Source organism: Trichechus manatus, unplaced genomic scaffold (assembly GCF_000243295.1).
Source record: "Trichechus manatus latirostris isolate Lorelei unplaced genomic scaffold, TriManLat1.0 scaffold00058, whole genome shotgun sequence".
Taxonomy (NCBI): domain Eukaryota; kingdom Metazoa; phylum Chordata; class Mammalia; order Sirenia; family Trichechidae; genus Trichechus; species Trichechus manatus.
In genome coordinates this window covers 3424701-3438183 of record NW_004443994.1, presented here as the reverse complement: position 1 = coordinate 3438183, position 13483 = coordinate 3424701, and the positions used below count along the sequence as shown (strand labels likewise).

General features: G+C 39.7%; 1 pseudogene; it reads left to right on the top strand.

Moving 5' to 3' along the window:
• Positions 1–1448: 1448 nt before the first annotated feature.
• LOC101354181 (guanylate-binding protein 4-like) lies at positions 1449–12061 on the top strand (annotated as a pseudogene).
• Positions 12062–13483: the final 1422 nt, after the last annotated feature.

Here is a 13483-nt window from a genome sequence, read left to right as displayed (position 1 = left end):
AACTCTGTCAGATCTGGACAGATTCTCAAATATCCTGGCTACTGGCTCTCTTCCCTGTCAGCCTATAAATAGTTAAATGAACTAATTCCTGGACCAATATCTTTGTCTACACACTATAAAGAGCTTTCCTTTCCATTCTGAGAGAGAGCTACATTCTTTATCTCTCCTTCCTCCTCTCAGGATCATTCCTCCATCTGCTCTGCCTCCTTCTCCTCCCCATTCACTAAATCTATCCTCATCAAGTTCAGTGATCATCTCCATTTGTCTCTCGGGGAGGCCTTTCCTGATTACCCCACATACAAATGCAACCCCAACACTCCTTTTCCCTAGTCCCTGTGTATTTTTCTCCAGAGTACTTACACACGTATATATTTTTGCTCATTTGTTTTATTTATTGTCTGTCTCCCTCACTGGAATAGAGCTTGCATGAGGAGGAATTGGTATCCATCTTGTTCACAGCTGAATACTGAGCTCTAGAACAGTGCCCTGGCACATGGTAGGTACTCAATATGTAGTTGTTGAACTAATGAGAGACCAAGTTCTCTGGGAACTTCTGGAATCTTTTTTGACCACTACTTCTCTCATTCATGTCCCACTCTGCCTATATTTATCCATCACTTGTTAATGTTCTCAGGGACTTATAGTCTGTAGTTTCCTTTTCTTTTCTATTCATTTTATGCATCACCTGGGCAAGGTTCTTTTAGAGCTCTTGTAGAGATCCATAAGGTGATGTATATAAGGCATCTATACCAGGCTTTGAAATGGAAGGTAACTTGTTTATGATTATCTAGTGCTGCTATAACAGAAATACCACAAGTGGATGGCTTTCACAAAGAGAAGTTTATTCTCTTACAGTCTAGTAGGCTAGAAGTCTAAATTCTGGGCGTCAGCTCCAGGGGAAGGCTTTCTGTCTCTGTCGGCTCTGAAGGAAGGTCCTTATCATCAATCTTCTCCTGGACTACGAGCTTCTCAGTACAGGGATCCCTGGTCCGAAGGACAGACTCTTCTCCTGGCACTACTTTCTTGGTTGTATGAGGTCTCCATTTCTTTCTGCTTGCTTCTCTCTTTTATATATCAGAAGAGATTGACTTAAGACATAACCCAAACTTGTAGATTGAATCCTGCCTCAACAACATAACTGCCGCTAATCTCACCTCATCAGCATCATAGAGGTAGGATTTACAACACACAGGAAAATCACATCTGAGGACAAAATGGCAGAAAATCACAATACTGGGAATCATGGCCTAGCTAAGCTGACATGCATTTTGAGGGGACACAATTCAATCCATAACAGAAGACTACATACTTTCCTTACAAAATATAGGAAGTTGATACACACATTCCACAAGCAGAAAGCTGATATGCACGTACCTAGAATAACTATTAGGTATGATATTAGGTCTTGCATCCTACTGAGTGTCTCTTTTGGATTTCAGGTTACCTTGGCTTCCAGACCCATCATGACGGCTCCCGTTTGTTTGGTGGAAAACTAGAAAGAGTAGCTGAGAGTGAATCGAAAAGCATTAAAAATTCTTAATGAAATTTCTCAGCCTGTGGTGGTGGTGGCCACTGTAGGGCTGTATCGTACAGGAAAATCCTACCTGACGAACCATCTGGCAGGACAGAACCATGGTGAGTGTTGTCCTGGGGCAGGGGCCATTAATTAGGAACCAGTGGTAAAGCAGACTGATCATGCCTCCTCTAGGGTCACATTAAGGAAGAGTCATCCTCTTTCCAATGGGGAAAAAAAAAATTCTAATTCTCATCACCACATTTACAGATGCAAACTTATGTATCCACAAAATCTGTAAAAAAGATGAGCTCTCTTCTCCAGTAATAAAGAATAGTTCTTGCAACCCTATCCAAATATCCACTCTCAATTGCCCAGGAACTCAGCTCTGGCAATGATTCTCTTTTGTTCTCCTGTATCATTTGTGCATGTGATGTAGGAGAAAGAAAGAGCAGCAGAATCTCTGTATATCTAATATCTCAGTGGAGCTAGTATCTGATTTTTTTTTTGCTCTGTTTCATAGCAACTTTGATAAATTATACCCTCTTACTCTATTTAGTCTTTTCTAATATGTGAAATATAACACTTACATAAAGCACGTAACACATAAATGCACAGTAAAATTAATAAATATAAATGAACACCTGTGTAATAACTGCTCAGGTCAAGAAATAAAACATTCCCAATATGCAAAAGCCCAAATCTTATACCCTCTCACAGCCTCACTAGTAATCACCAATATTTTAGTTTTCATGGCACTTCTTCCCTTGAGTTTTAAAGATGGTTTTACAATCTATGCATACATTTCCAAAAAAGCAGTTTAGTTTGACCTGCTTGTAAACTTTATTTAAGTGGAATTATATATACATTCTTTTGTGTCTTGCTTTTTTGCTCATCAAGAAGTTTTTAAGACTCATTTAGTGTATTGTATGTAGTATCTGTAATTTATTTACTTGTACTAAACTATAGTATGCCATTGTATGAAGATATCACAATTTATTTATCTATTTATTGTGGATGAACATTTGTTTTAAATTCAGTTTTTATCTTTTATGAACAAGGTTGTCATGATTTTTTTCTACTTGTAACTGTTGCTCATGTACACAAACCACCTGTGTACAAATTCCTGGAAGTGGATTAGCTGGATCACAAGATATGTGTGTCTTCAGTTGTTACAGATAATATCAAACACATCTTCAAAATTTATGTGCAATTTATATGCTTATTGGTAGTAATCGAGAATTCTCTACAACCTTACAAAAATTTGCTAGTGTAGGACTTTTTAACTATTGCTGATCTGGTTACTGTATAAAACCAAAAACTAAAGTAGTTGCTGTCCTGTCAGTTCCAACTCATGGCAATCCCATGTGTGCCAGAGTAGAATTGTGCTCCACAGGGTTTTCAGTGGCTGATCTTTTGGAAGTAATTTGCCAAGCCTTTCTTCAAGGTGCCTCTGGGTGGATTCAAACCTCCGATGTTTCGTTTAGCAGCCTAGCACTTAACTGTTTGTGCCAGTTTGCCTCACTATAAGGGAGGCTGAGCACCCTTTCAAATATATCTTTGTCATTTGTATTTCCTATTTTGTGAAATCTTTTTTTTCCTACTGGATTTTTTCCTTTGGTTGTTATTGATGTTCAGAGAATTGTCCATGAAGGTCTTGTGCCATTTTTTTACTGATAGCTCACTTTCTCTTAGCACCACTAGGGATTGAAACTCAGTCCACTATACTCTCAGGACCACCATGCTTATCTCTCTCTCTGTCTTTGTCTCTCTGTTTCTCTCTTCCTGCATCTCTCCCTCCCTCCCTTTCTCCTATCTCTTTGTCCTTCTCATTTTCCCTGTCTCTTTCCTTTCTCCATTTCCCCCTTTTGTTTCCCAATCTCCTCCTTGGCTTCTAAGCAAATATGTTGTCTTTATTTTTGTTTTAGGGGAGTTCTTGACCATCGATAAAGAAGGGAGGACACTTTTCCTTGCTGACCTAAATAAATGCATAGGGATATTTTTTGATGGATTACAGTTCAGAACGTCAGGAGACAAATTTCAACAATGTCCTTTTATTTTCTACTCAATATAACATCAAGTAATAACCAGGTGATTTCCTAGCACTCTGCTGAGGAACTCCGTGACCTCAAGATGTTTTAAAATTTCTGATTTGTGACTCTACCACCCCACCTATATCATAGGAAGAATGGAAAGAAAGAGATTCACTCCCAGTCAAGGTCCATGAGCAGGACTAGGTCACTATTTCTCTCTTCTCGGCAGTGACTTGCTTTGTTTTTTCATACCTCTGATGACTAAGAGTGATGACCTTCAGTTACACATTGCCCTTCCTCATTGGTGCTTACTCTATATTAATTACTAAACACCAAAAATTATCTTGATGTAAAGGAGTGCAAAGGAGGCCTGGTGGTGCAGTGGTTAAGCACTCAGCTGCTAAACAAAAGGTGGGTGGTTTGAATCAACCAGCCATTCCGTAGGAGAAAGATGTGGCCATCTGCTTCCTTGAAGATTTACAGCCTTGGAAACTTTATGGGGCAGTTCTACTCTGTTCTATAGGTTTGCTATGAGTTGGAATCCACTCGAGGGCAATGGGCAATGGGTTTAGAAAAGTGCAGAACAATCCGTGATTTGTTATTTTCACATGGTGGGGAATTGAATGGCCTGAGCCATTCTAAACCATGCTCCCTAGGTATTTCATCACAACCATTTCTAGTCTCAGTTGAAGGAAGCATTGCATATGGCAGATGGTCAAAATTTTGGACTCTTTAACAGGATATATCATCCACATGTTCTTGGGCATAGCCCAAATCCTATCTCCCTGTGGGTTTAAACCATTGGAAAGAAAATCTGCAAGTCTCAATGGTCTTTTCTGCTTTCCCCCCTGTTATATCCCTTTCCTAAAGCAATGGAAACAGAACTCACCATTTTCTTGAAGAGGAGAGGGAAACGTACAAGGAGAATGGGGAGGATCAAATCCAACAGATGATTCACTCAAGGGGTAATGAAGAGCATTTAATGGAGAGACCATTTACAAGGGCATAGAGAGGGCAATGGGAACCAATGAGGGATGGCGAAGCACCTAGACAGTGGTAATAGCAATAGCAGTATAGCCATTATCATCTCTAGGCCTGAAGAGGCAAGCAGAGAGTGGATAGCAGAAAGTGGCAGGACCAGAGTTACTGGATGAGGCTGGGCGAAAGGAGCTGTGACTTGAGGTAGGGGAACAGAGCCAGTGGAATACTGTGGCTCAGCAGGGTGAGAGGTGAGGGAGCACGTGCCTGCTTTCTGCTCTCCTGCAGTATCTCTCACCAGTTGAACTCTACCAGAAACCAGAGGCCAAGGGAGCCCACATGTTAGAGGACTTAAAGGCGTACAGGTCAAGGTGCAGAGCAGATAAGAGTTAATCTGACAGGGGGAAAAGGGAGGTGACCAAAGATAACTAGTATATCAAAATCTTATCTGCCAGGCTGGAAATTATAATACTATCTCACCAAGTTATGGAAGCTTGGTATGCTCTGACTCTTCCCTCTTCACTTCCTGTCCCATCCTTTTCTTCTCTAGATTTATAAAATTCTTTTACTCAGTTTTCTACTACTCTCACCCTAGTTGGCCACCTCATTACATCAGACTGTTGATCTGTGTACAGGGTCAGTGTAGCCCAGAGAAAGAGGCTAGGAGTCAGGGAGCCTGTGTTAACTTCAGGCTGTATGTCTGAGTAACTGTGTCAAACAGTGACAGTCTTTAGGTTTCAGATTCATCATTCACAAAATGAGTGAGTTGGACAAAATGATTATTTGACTTTTTCCAAGCTCTAAAATTCTAGAAAGCTCCTTTCGTTTCCAGGATCTCAAGTCCTAATTACTCCTGTATTTTAATACCACACTGATTTTCCTAAATTCTTCTTGACTTTTTATCATCCATCTTAAACACTTAATTGATTTCCATTGTCCAACCAATCAGATCTCCTTAATTATGAATTCAGGCCCCCAAATCACAGATTCCTCAACTACATTGCAGGCTCAGCTCTCACTACTCTGTACAGGAAGCCTGTGTCAGCAGAACTGAATTCAAGAAACTGCTCACTGTTGTCTCTTCCCATGTCAGGGTCTCCTCCAGTTAGGTGGTTTTCTCTTTTCATAAGACCCAAGTAAGGAAAAGGAAGCTCTGCATAATGATAATCCAGAAACAGAGTTCTCCTTTTATCCCTCTCTCTAATTCCACTCATAAGTTTCATGTTCTTCTTTTCCTCTTTAGCATCAGATAAAAATACACGGATTAATAGAACCAAACCAAATCCTTTGCCATAAAGTTGACTCCAACTCATAGAGACCCTATAGGACAGAGGAGAACTACCCCATAGGGATTCCAAGGCTGTAATCTTTAAGGAAGCAGACTGCCACATCTTTCTTCCGTGGAGCCACTGGTGGTTTTGAACCTTCAACCTTTCAATTAGCAGCTAGTACTTAACAACTGCACTACCACGGCCCCTCAGAGTTCAATAGCCTTTCCATTAATTCTGTAATATGATGTAGTTTGAGTCTTTAAAGGAATAAGGTGAACAGAGGACACAAAGTGTTTCTTGAGAAGGGACTTAATATATATAATGGTTTAATTAGCTTTCCTTGCTGAAATTAAAGCAACTCCTCTCCCTGCCAGGCACTTGCCATACTACAATTTTAATTAACCATTGCAGCTCCTGGGCAGCCTGGACTATCTGCTATCACCGATGTTGTTTTCCTTTCTTCCTTGCAGGCTTCCATCTGGGCTCCACAGTGAGGTCTGAAACCAAGCGCATCTGGATGTGGTGTGTACCTCACCCCTCCAAACCCAGGCACACCTTGGTCCTTATGGACACTGAGGGCCTGGGCAATGTGGAAAAGGTAAGACAGAGAGTTATGCAGAAGTCGTTTTTGCTCTTAATTCTCTACTTAGCTTTTAATTTGCCACATTCATTCAACTTTTGTGACATATTCTTATAACAAAATTAGGGATAATTAGGTTAAATTTTGTTTCCTTGAACTTACTTCCTTTGTAAGCTCAAATACTATTAGTATATTAGGAATAGATCTTGTTTTAACACTGGGATGAATAAAAATATTAATAAATACTTTCTGAGTCTTTGAATTTCAGGGCTCTGTGCTAAATGTTCTAGATACAGAGTGAATAAGGCAAAGCCCCAGAGCCTAGTTGGAGACTCAACATGTACAAAGTGTGATCAGTATCAGTTGTCATGAATGCACGGAAGTGAGCACCTAACCCAGACCTATGGGTTAGAGGAAGCTATGACCCAGGAGATCAATGGGAGCTACCAGTTAAAGAGTGTGGAGCTGATGAGGTTGGAGGTAGGAACCATGAGATTAAGGTTTCAGTGAAGTAATCCATTTAAATAATCTTCAGAAAAGCTTCAGCTACATGAGGAATATTCATAAAGATTTTGGTCCAAGCCTTTGGAGATTAATTCTCCACTAGCTTCTCTATAAAACGATGAGCTTGACCTACCGAAAACATTGTAAATGGGGCAATTTTAGGTAGTTTGTCTTTATCATGTTAGGTGCAGTCAATCATTTCTCCTTATTTAATTTCTCCTTATTCATTACCGTGAGTCTAAATTGAAAGTAGCAGCAGTAGATCTTTGGTTTCCGTTACTGCCAAAAACAACAACAAAAAAAAATTGGGGGAGATTTTACCCTGAATCTCCTTTATAGGCTCAGCTTCCACTCCTTCGTACTGAATCCCTGCTTCAGTCAAATGGAATAACTCTAGAATACCTCTAAATGACCCATACTTTCTAACATTTCTGACTTGATTTGTGTTGTTTTTGACATCTGTATTATCTCTTTACCTCTATAAGTTCATATTCTATCAATTCTTAAAACACCAGTTATTTTCAATCTACTGACATCCTATCCCGGTTAGATGTACACCTTATCTTCACTTATCTACTACCTCATTATTTGACATTTGGCATTTATGACAATAGTAAAAAATATACTTTCTGACTACTGTGTGCATTAAGGATGTACATCTGGCAGTAACGAACACAGAGGTATGAGGTGAGAGTAATGCTGACTGTGATGGTTAAGGTTATGTGTCAACTTGGCTGGGCCATGATTCTTCGTGTTTTGGCAGTTATCTAATAATATAGTCATCCTCCATTTTGTGATCTGATGTGGTCATCATCCATTACACATAATGCCAATTTTGCATAACGACCTGGTCTTTGGAACCTAACCATGTCAGTAAGTGAGGAGAGGGTGTAGTCGTTTCTTGCTCTGAATCCACAGAGTACTTGCTCCTATTTATTGGGCTTACCCTTTTTCTTTTACACTGTAATTCTTGGGCCACTCCTGGCAGAGATTATAATCTTGGTTGCATTTATATTTTTACATGTTTATCTGCCTCTCCAGAAAGTCATCTTCTTGAGGTTAGGAACAACCATATAGAACTTTGTACTCATACAACCAAACAAAATGTCCAGAGTTTATGGACGCCCAATGAATTGTTTTTTAATTTAATGGAGTAGCATTTGTGTCCTTAATATAGTCCTTGGTCAAGAAAAAAAATTGCTAAAGTTACAACTGTCCACTTTTACGGAGCACCTGTGTTCTAAACTATGTATTAAACATTTTATACACTTTGACAGAGTCATTTACTTAGTTTAAAAACTAAAGAACCTGAAGCCCTGAGAGTGATCAACGTAATTACAAAATATGAGGTGTGAATTTAACATTGTTTTCAAAATGTAGATTATCTTCTCTATTCAGCTATGGAACAGCTGAAGTAGTGAGTTCACAAATCAAATGAATGAATGAATGAAGAGTAGACTCCCATGTCTCTTGCTCTAATGTGCTTTTTAGGCTGACCCTAAGAATGACTGATGGATCTTTGCACTGGCTGTGTTTCTGAGCAGCACCTTTGTGTACAACAGTATGTCCACCATCAACCACCAGGCTCTGGAGCAGCTACAGTATCCTTCTTGGAACCCAATCACCATGTTTATTGAACTTATGGGAATGGCAAATGAGACTTTTTCTTTTTTCTTGTGACTCGGTTTTCATGAGTGAGGAGGAGGGAACATGGGGCAAAATAGGATGTTTATAAAATGTATTTCAAAGTGAGATCTGGGAATTGTGGTGTTGAGTGCTTCTTCTTCCTTAGCTAAGTCCCCAGCTATGTGACTGAACTAACGAAGCTAATCAGGGCAAAATCCTCCTCCAGATCTGATGAAGTAGAAGATTCCACTGACTTTGTGAGTTTCTTTCCAGAATTTGTTTGGGCTATTCGCGATTTCAGCCTGGAGCTGAAGTTAGGTGAATGCCCTATCACCGAAGATGAGTACCTGCAGAATGCACTGAATTTGACTCCAGGTATCAGTGCATGGCCTGGGTGGTGGAAGGTTCAGTAGGAGGTGACACATATCAAGTGAGCCCCGTCATTCAGCATTTGAATCAATATATATTTGAGACTGGATTGAGGCCCAGGAAAATGGTGATTGAGAGGAGGGTATAATTTTGGTGGGTTATTATTACCTGAAAATATCCAGTGGCTGGAGTTTTAAGCTTACTGAAGAAATTTAGGGCCCAATGTTGGACCAAATGATTTCAGAGCAATTGGTACCATGAAAAAAATTTTCAGGTACCTGTGTTCCTTATTAAGTGCTCCTCCTCTTTTGAGAAAAAGAGTTCATGAAATTGGAAGTTGTTAAACACAGAACCACAATGAAATGAAGTGACAACTTTTAAAATATATTTCATGTGGTGTATTTTGCTAAAGGAGAGCTGGTGGCACGGGGGCAGTTCTACTCTGTCAGGTGGGATCTCTTTGAATCTAAGTCAGCTCCATGGCACACAACAACAACAGCAACAACCTATTTTACTAGCCTTGATAGTTACATCCCTCAGAGAAATATATTTATACACGGGAACCTGTGATAGCCGGAACATGGTAAAACTGCCTTGTTCTTCTGGCTCTTGAAAGTTTTCTGCCTTTGACAGGGTTCAGTCTTATCACTTTTCTATTGCTCGTTTTAGTAGAAAATATTTGAGTTTTTCTTCTCTCACAGGTTTCCACCTTACACAGTTTCTGGCTTTTTGCAGGCTTTACTGTATACTAAAGTAAAAAAGAAAAATTGAGATATCCTTTCAGAAAGACTGTCAAATTCTTTATCTTTTTCATAATATTACACACATCATTCTACATCCTTACATAGTAAGTTATCATTTTAATATTATGAACTTGTTACATGGATTATATTTAGGAGGGTGACTAACTGATAGCATTAGAAGGAATACCCATTTTCATTTAATCATTTGTTTATTCATTTATTCAACAAACACTTATTAAACAGCTGGTATCTGCCACAGAGTCTCTCTGCAAGACGTGGTCAAGTCCAGTATAATGTGATGTAGAGAAGTTGTGAGGCCTTCAGATTACATTTAGGTTAACCTTACTTGTTAAGGCTTTAACTAAAAGAATCCCTATAAGTATTTATGATATGTGTATTTTGGGACTCTGATTTTAACTTTTTATTTACTGACCTGGATGTTACCTTTCCTCATAACATTTTCCCAGCAACATCTTATCCTTATGTCAAGCATTACTTTGTTTTGAGCCCACATTTTGATTCTGACGTGAGGACAGTAAGATCAGAAAAGTATTTCTGATTAGTTCTTTTTATGTGTCAATCATTGAATAAACATTTATTAAATACTTACTCTGCTGAACTCCATACACAGACTGAGGAAACCAAACATAAGTCTGTTCACTTGGGATAGATGCTGCCATTTCCTCTCCAGAACTGCTTCCTTGATCTTTGCTCTGTCCACAAATGGATTTTTTTTTTTTTGCTTTGGGTAGATTGGCTCAAGGTTGATTTGCATGATTGGATAAAAGGAGATTTAAAGACAGAGAGTGCACTGATGCAAAGATTCCTGGAAATAAAAGTCGACAAACACCTTTCCTGCTCTTTTTCTAATTTGTCAGATAATAATCTCCAAATCCCCAAATCCAACCTGCCTAGATAGTGTATCAGGCATTTCTTCCCAAAACAGAGGTTCTTTGTCTTTGACTGACCTGCAAGTGACAAAACTCTCTTACTCCACATTGAAGAACTGCCAGAAGAGCAGCTGGGTTGTAATTTCCAGGTGCAAGCAAAGAACTTCTGTTCCTATATCTTCTCTCATACAAAGACCAAGACCCTGAGACAAGGAATCATTGTCACCAGGAACCTTGAGTCACCTTTGCCCCAAAGCATGTCTCTCTGTGGATCAGTGTGTGTCGTGAAGCTGTGATTGTTCTATAGATTTGTCTGTAATTTTGTTTGTATTGGTATGTGAATGTGGAGAGGCAGATGTCCATGCCACACATAGTAATTCATGTTTCTCTCCACATGAGGGTTTATTGAGGTCAAATATATCTCAAGAGAATAATCCACTAATCATATAGACAGAAACTGCTATTAAGGAGAGAATATCTGTGTTGTGTGGACAAATTCTATGGGATGCAAGTTCTTCTCAGGGTAGAGAAGATACTTTGTAAAATTACACAAGTTGCAAAATATACAGCAGGCCATGAGCCCCTGCAAGTCCATTGGGATTTTGAAAACGAAGTTAAATCTAACCTACATACAGGGCCGTCTTCATGAGCATGCGACCTGTGCAGTTGTGCAGAGTTTGTGCTGAGATGCGTCCGCACTTGGTTAAATGTTCTATGTTGCCATCTTGAAATTCTTTTTTCTCACAAATAACCTGTATTTTCTTTTGAAACTGACGCCACAAATTATGCAATTACTTTGCCTATCTAATGAACACTTTTTACTTTACTTAAATGGCAAAGTATTTTTTCCAGGAAACACAGGAAAAGATACTGTTTGTGATCAATAATCCAATTTTATGTAGTAATGAAATGGAGAATCATACAAGAAAGAATAAATGGAAAAAGCGATGTTACTTTAAGGAAAAGGATTCATCAAAAAAGAAAAGAAAAAGAAGAAAAGTTCAAGTTAAATTTAGAATGCTGATCACTAAATTTTTTAAAATAGTGAGAACTTGATATTTATCCCTAAATTTGTTAATTTCCCGGCTTATTCAGGGCTGAGGACTCTGGTAGAGAACTATGTGGGTGCCATTAACAGTGGAGTGGTGCCTTGTTTGGAGAACGCGGTAACAACTCTGGCCCAGAATGAGAACTTGGCAGCCGCGCAAGACAGCCCACCACTGCAGCAAAAAGATGGCACAATGCATGAGGATCCTCACCGACATACTTCAGGAACTGCTGGACGTGAGCGCAGTCTGTGAGAGGGAAGCTATTGCAATCTTCATGGAGCACTCCTTTAAGGATGAAAATCAGGAGTTCCAGAGACAGCTCGTGGTACTTGTCTTAGCACTTATCCTTCCTGATTCCTGTCCACCTTTTTGACCCCATGTTTTATGTCTTTCATGCAGTAGAAGGAGCCTAGATTGCAGGGAGTGGCAGGGCTCTACAGGGCTGCCGTTCACTTTTTTTCCTAAGAGATGTACACTTCGTTTTTTATTTCTGTACAACAAATTACTTTGAATTTAGCATTCACACACTTATCAGCTCATCATTTTTAATCTCAGAAGTTCAGCACAGAGTGCATGGGTTCTCTGCTCAGGGTATCACAAGCTAAAATCAAAATGTTATCTGGGTTTTGTTTTCAACTGGAGGCTCTAGGGAACCCCACTTCACCTTCAAACTACTAATAGTTTCAGAAAGCCTTGTTTGTTAGCTCACATTGATCACCCTCTGCCCACACTTCCAGAATCTCTCCCCATATCCCCAAAGCTATAGGTCCATCGGCCAGGACCAGGGTCTCAAGATCTCTCCACACATGAGTTAACCCTGTCAAAACCAACATTTGGAGACGATCCTGATTGTGACATGAGCTCCACTTTTTCATTTAGCATTTGGCATTAGGCTTGATCTTGTGGAATTTCTGTTCAGGGATCTTGTCTTATACCCTTGTAGAACTATGGGTGTGACTTCTTCAAGTCAACTGCTCTCTCAAAGACAGGGAAGCTGATCTAGAACCCCACTGAGGTTAAGCCTTGATTGCATTGACTAGGCTCCCTAAATCTCTTGACTTGCTTTGGATTATGTTTCACACTGTTCCTGACACTCACAGGAGCTCTCTACAGTCTTACCCTTGGTCTTTTTCCTGAAGGTCGGCAGTTCAAACCCACAAGCGACTCCACAGAAGAAAGATGTGGCAGTCTTCTTCCATAAATATTGATAGCCTTGGAAACTCTTTGGGGGCAGTTCTATTCTGTCCTATAGGGTCGCTATGAGTCAGAATCTACTCAACAGCAGTGTTTTTTTCCTGGAAGAGGGAGGCGTTTTATGAAGCCAAATATCAATCGGTAGATGTCATATTCATTTGGTAACATTGGTAGTCGCTGGCAATTTGAAACCAGGTTTGAGTTACAATGAAAAAAGCCTCATGTGAAATTTTGCCATTGATAAGGACATTGAATATGACAAGCAGGTAAGGACATGTATATAACATGTCTGAAGCCTGGGGAGGTCCCTCTTTATGAAGGGAAGGCTCACTGCAAGGTGAATGCAATAAGATAGTGTGGTAGGACCTATGGCTTTGAATTTGGATTAGGTGGCAAGATTCTATCTGGAGTGAGTTCAAACAAGCAGGACAGCAGATTCTAATCCTGGATCACTGCACAGGTGGATGAGCTAACAGGCTTGTCATATTGTATGTTGTGTTCATACATGTGCATAGAGTCTTGTTCATTTCTGACAATCAATATTTTCAACACCACTTCTTTCATTATTTCTATTGACCTTTATGCCAGTTAACAAATGTTGTTAATCGGAGCCCTGGTGGCACAGTGGTTAAGAACTCAGCTGCTAATCAAAAGGTCAGCAGTTGGAATCCACCAGCTGCTTCTTGGAAACCCTGTAGGGTAGTTCTACTCTGTCCTATCATGTCAGAATCTA